A 6,000-nucleotide genomic window follows, 5' to 3' on the forward strand; every position below is an offset into this window, starting at 1 on the left:
TTTGTAAATAGAACTTTCTTGTATCCTTGTGAGTAGTCAGTCCCTTTATACTATTACATATGCAAAAGCAGATCTCTCTAGAAGTGTATACTGACTTGAAAATAACTATTTTACTTTTGGGCAATCATACTTGCTTTAGTAAAGCAAAGCTAAGAAGTGACAATTTTTAGATATTACTTTCCTACTGACTCATAATCCAAACTATGAATGTAGGTGCTACTTAGAATAAACTGCATTTCTATAAATGAGATTTTAGTGCTTAAATAGGAAAGAATTTTAAGCATTCATTTATTTTATCAATTGACTTCTGTAAAAGGCTAATAAAAAGATATATATATATATATATATATATATATATATTTACATTAGTGGGACTAAAATAATAGTTTTTGTCCTCAATCCTTGTGTTTTCCCCTCACAGAAACAATATAGCAAAGGGAATCACCTTTTAGCTATGCATCACCTAAATAAAAGGAGCTCATGACTTTACCTATATATAAAATCTGAAAAATGTTTGGGAGAGACATGCCTATAATCGCTCAGAGAACTAATAGGTGATATTTGCATAGATGAATATTTGCATTCTCCAAGACTAGGCTGTCATTTATTGTATAATAGAGCCTAAATAATGAAAAAATAAAGATAAAAATAAAAGCAGGTAGGAAAATGCCCTACAGTCTATTTAGTATGTTAAATAGTAAGTTCTGCAAATATAATAGCTATTTTTGAAGTTTTGGGTTTAGAGGTGTTTTTATTAGTGATTTAATATTTATTTACAAAATTTAGAGATAACAGGGTATAATTCCACACTGTTCCTACCACCAGAGTTCTGTGTATCCATTCCCTCCATTGGAAACTACACTAGTTCTCCCAAAGTCATAGATAAGGGTTAACTATTATTTGTTTAACTACCTATAATTATCTATATTTGCCCTTTTACCCCTGTGTTCTTGCATTCTATTCTTTTTTTAAATTATTGACTCTAATTTATTTATTATTGGATAGAGACAGAGAGAAATTGAGAGGAATGGGGAAGATAGAGAGGGAGAGGATCAGAGAGACACCTGCAGCCCTGCTTCACCACTTGTGAAGTTTCTTCCCTGCAGGTGGGGGGGGGGGCAGGAGCTTGAACCTGGGTCCTTCTGTACTGTAATGTATGTACTTAACCAGGTGCACCATCACCTGGCCCTTATTAATGATTCAATATTGATTTACAAAATCACATGTCAACAGGGGTACAATTCCACACTGTTACCACCACCAGAGTTCTGGATCCCTAATCCCTCCATTACAGTCCATGGCAATTCCCCAAGGCAGCAGACATGAATTAACTATCATCTCTACAACTATCTGTCTACATTTGTATATAATTGCCTCCTTTATCTTCTAGGTCTAGCCCTCTCTTTCCCTCCAAGCTATACATAACTCCATTACTACATCCAAATATCTCTCCCCTTTTCATCCTCTGTCTCTGCGACCTGATAGAGCTGAAGTTCTGAGCCCTCTCCCCCTCCCCCTCTTCCTCCTCCTATCATGTTTCTCTCACAGGGAGTATGGATGAAAATTGTTTGGGTGGTACAGATGGTGGTTGTTCTGACTTCTATAATTGCTTCTCCACTGGACTTGGGCGTTGGCAGGTTGATCTATAACCCCAGCCTACTTTTATCTTTCCCTGGTGTGGTAGCGTTCTAGAGAGGTGAGGTTCCAGGACACATTGAGAACTTCCTCACAGAAAAGTCAGGATGGAATCGTTGTAGCATCTGCAGAAGATTGCAGGGCATAAAGTAAGACAAAAAGGCTAATGAACAGGAACCAAAAAGTAGGATTAGAGCAGATGAGATCAGGAGTTTTAGGGTGGAAGAAAGCTAGAAAGTCCATTTTAGGCATGTTTCTAGGGGCCCATACCTATGGTAGTTTTGCTAGAGTTTGATAGCTATAATGAAGTTGGATATAAGCATCGTCTGACAAAATGGCTTCAGAGTAGAGAAAAGGGCTAGAAGGTTGGATTAAAGCAGTAAATAGCTCCCATTATTGAAAAACAAAATTCTGTGGATAGAATTAACTGTTTACCTCCAACCTCTCAAACCAGGGCATATATATATATATATATATATATATATATATATATATATATATATATATTTACTGCCAGAGCCTGTGTAGCTGCTGAGTCCCTATTGGTCTGAGCTCGCAGTTCATGGTCACAGCTGGGACATCATACTACACCTGTTACTGCTTCCGAATGTTCTTTTTTCCAGTTCATGTGTTTCTCTTCTCTATATTTCTGAGATCAGAACAACCACAGTCACAGCCAGGTCCATACATTCTGTCCGAAATGGCACAGTATAGTCTTGCTTAACTGTTGAGTAGCACTCCATTGAGTGTATTTATAGGACTCAAATTAGTGATTTTTTTTTACTACACCTTTAAAGGCTATTTCTCTCTAAATCTATGTAAGTGTTCTTCATAGGTTTCTGCTTTGCTTGTTCTTCTGATATTTTAAACATTTTTAGTTAGGAAAATGAAAGGTTACACACTAGGCAATTATATGAGCCATTTTGGCAAAGATTTCTGACCCCAGTTGAAACTGATATGCATTTTTATTTACTTTAAAGGTCCCGTCTTCACTACCTTTCTGAGTTACACCTGTACAACTTCTGGGTGTCTTTCCTATATTCCTCTTCCCTCTGGGCAAGGGAAACAAAACCTTTCTCAGGTGTTCTTCAGATTCTCTTTCCTCTTTATGATCAAGCAAAAGTAAAGATTCCAGGTCACCACAATTCTGGGCCACAGTAAAGGTGGGGTTCAGAGATATCTCATCACCTTTGCCTAACATTCCCCAATCTAATATTATGGGCCAAAATTATTTTTCCTAATATTTATCTATTTTTATTTATTCCCTTCTGTTGCCCTTGTTGTTTTTATTGTTATTATTGCTGTTTTTGTTGATGTTGTTGTTGTTGGATAGGACAGAGAGAAATGGAGAGAGGAGGGGAAGACAGTTAAGGGGAGAGAAATACACCTGCAGACCTACTTCACCGCCTATGAAGCAAGTCCACTAAAGGTGGGGAGCCAGGGGCTCGAACTGGGATCCTTATGCTGGTCCTTGTGCTTTGCGCCACCTGCCTTTAACCTGCCCAAAATTCTCTTTAAGAAGGAGTTCTGGCTTCTGTAATTATGTCTATACTGGACATGGGAGTAATGGAAAGTTACTGAAAATCCAAAGGAGACCATCACAGATGATAAAGGAATACAATTTAGGAAAGATAGAGACATCATTATATTTGTTCATTACTTTTTCAGAAAGTAACTGTGTTAAATTTAGTTCAAGAGATATTAGAATCCCAACGCTTCACTCTTTTATGAGAATGAGCAACAGGGCAAGAAAACAAGCTGGCATCAAAAATAAGACAAAAGCAAGTGGGATGATAATTTAGAATCAATGGGGTTTAGTTTTAAGTCCTAGAATATTACCTGATAATTGCCAAGTTGCTCATTTCATAGTGCTAATTAATACTCATACATTAGGAGACAGTAGAAGTTCAGAAATATAAGGGCAACCAAATTGAGTTTAGGGGGTTATAGAGGTAAAGGTTCCTCAAAAAGTTTTGATAAAGATATTCTAACAAGAAAAGACACAGAGAATATCACTTACTGTGTGTTGATTTAGTTATAGTTTATGAAGTACCTATTATGTGTCAAAGACTATCGTGAAATGGATTAGTGATAAGCAAGATTAAAATATGCCTAGAAATCATTGAGCTCAAATTCAACCAACCAGAGAAACTGTATCCTTATTACAATTCTCAAAACAGTTGTCCAAGCTCACTGTGTGTTTTATTTTGTTATTGTTGTTTGCTTTACAAGGTACACTTTTAAAACAAATCTATACATTTTTATAGAATCAGGGGAATCAGAGCTCCAGGACACATCGGTGTGGTTGTCTGTCCAGGGAAGTCTAGTTGGCATCATGCTAGCATCTGGAACCTGGTGGCTGAAAAGAGAGTTAACATATAAAGCCAATCAAGTTGTTGACTAATCATGATCTAAAGGCTGGAGTAATGCAGATGAAGAGTTGGGAGGATGGGGTCTGCATTCTATAGATAGGTAGTAGGCATATTCACACTAGTGCCAGATGTGGGTGAATAGCCATGACATGATACTGTGCCTGAATGCAAGCAAATAAAGAAAGGTAGCATGGAACTTGCTGACTGAAGTCTCCTGAGGAATAGTTATGGTTCCACTATTAGAAAAGGTGTATTCTATCAGACTCATCTTTTCCCTCTTTTCTCCACCCTTGGAGGGGAGAAAATGAAGGGATGGAATGGATCAACCTTCATATTCTTGAAAAATGAGATGACAGTGAGATAGAAAATGAAGTGGGGAGCTGTAGGAGGAAGCGAATACCATACATAATAAGATTCAATACATTGCATTAGAGATTTAGAAAAGATCAGATTAGGAAATAATTTTTTTCATTTGTCTTTATTCACTTTCAATCCTTTCCATACTAGTTGCTGTGGTTATGTGTATAACTACAGGCAAAGGCCTTTCGTTATTAATCATGTCATCAACACACTGCTCTATCACTGCCTCCGACTGATTCTTCAGTTTTACTCAAGCAGCAAATCACACTACCAAACATGAAAGATGGGAAACACCTGTGAGGTCACGGTTCCCCTTTCTCCTTAGGGGTGCATTTCCTTTGGTATTTTATAAAAGCAATTTTCTGCATTCCCACACTGATGTGCACAAAGGTCTGCTAAAATGCTCCTGTCTTGATGGTTGGCTCTGCACAGAAACAAGCTTTAAATGCACTAGGGGGAATTTTGCTAAATGTTTTATAACGTGTCAGGAAACCTTTATCAAACATTTAATCCAAAACCTGGCTTTGAACTAAGGAGACATACAGTTCTGTAATTATTTTTAACCTTCTTTTGCTAATCACTGATAAAAAGCTTAATTCTTTTTTTATTTAAGAAAGGATTAATTAACAAAACCATAGGGTAGGAGGGGTACATCTCCACACAATTCCCACCACACAATCTCCATAACCCACCCCCTCCCCTGATAGCTTTCCCATTCTCTATCCCTCTGGGAGCATGGACCCAGGGTCATTGTGGGTTGCAGAAGGTAGAACGTCTGGCTTCTGTAATTGCTTCCCCGCTGAACATGGGCTTTGACTGGACGGTCCATATTCCCAGTCTGCTTCTCTCTTTCCCTAGTAGGTTGTGTCTCTGGGGAAGCTGAGCTCCAGGACACATTGGTGAGGTCTTCAATCCAGTGAAGCCTGGCTAGCATCCTGATGGCATCTGGAACCTGGTGACTGAAAAGAGAGTTAAGATACGAAGCCAAACAAATTGTTGAGCAATCATGGACCCAAAGCTTGGAATTGTGGAGAGGAAGTGTTAGGGAGATACTCACTGCAAACTCTAGTGTACTTCTGCTTTCAGGTATATATTTTGCAGTAGTTTATGGATACGTGTGGACATATGCTCTCTCTCACAGAAACTGGTGTATATATAGGTTTTGGGACTTTGTTAGAAAGTGAACCACCTGAGATGAAATTAGAGTATACTATGAAAGGAAAGGTCTCACCCAAGTAATGACGCTGAAGGGTTGTCATTCCACACGTGAAGTCTCTGGACACAGTCTGAAGTGAAGCATGTTGTGGTGGCCATCGTTGCGTTGGCTAGGTTGTGATCGGCGGATGCAATATTATTTGATATGGATTGGGAGATGCATACGGGTAAGTGGGTCCTATCCAAGGGTTTCAGGACTGGGGGGAGTAGGGGCTGTATAGTGGAGATGTGAGGTTCCTGCTATCTTAGGGTTAAAAAGACAATCAATAGTTAATGTTATCATCACATTATTTGGTAATTGGGTTAACTTTGAAAAGTCCTTTTCTTATGGTTTGCAGTACAGTACCCAGTATCTTGTATATAGCTGTGCTATTGGATGCTTCTGATCTACTTGGTCCAGGCTTTTGAGAGAGTCTGC

The sequence above is a fragment of the Erinaceus europaeus genome, chromosome 9 (genome assembly GCF_950295315.1).
Source record: "Erinaceus europaeus chromosome 9, mEriEur2.1, whole genome shotgun sequence".
Taxonomy (NCBI): domain Eukaryota; kingdom Metazoa; phylum Chordata; class Mammalia; order Eulipotyphla; family Erinaceidae; genus Erinaceus; species Erinaceus europaeus.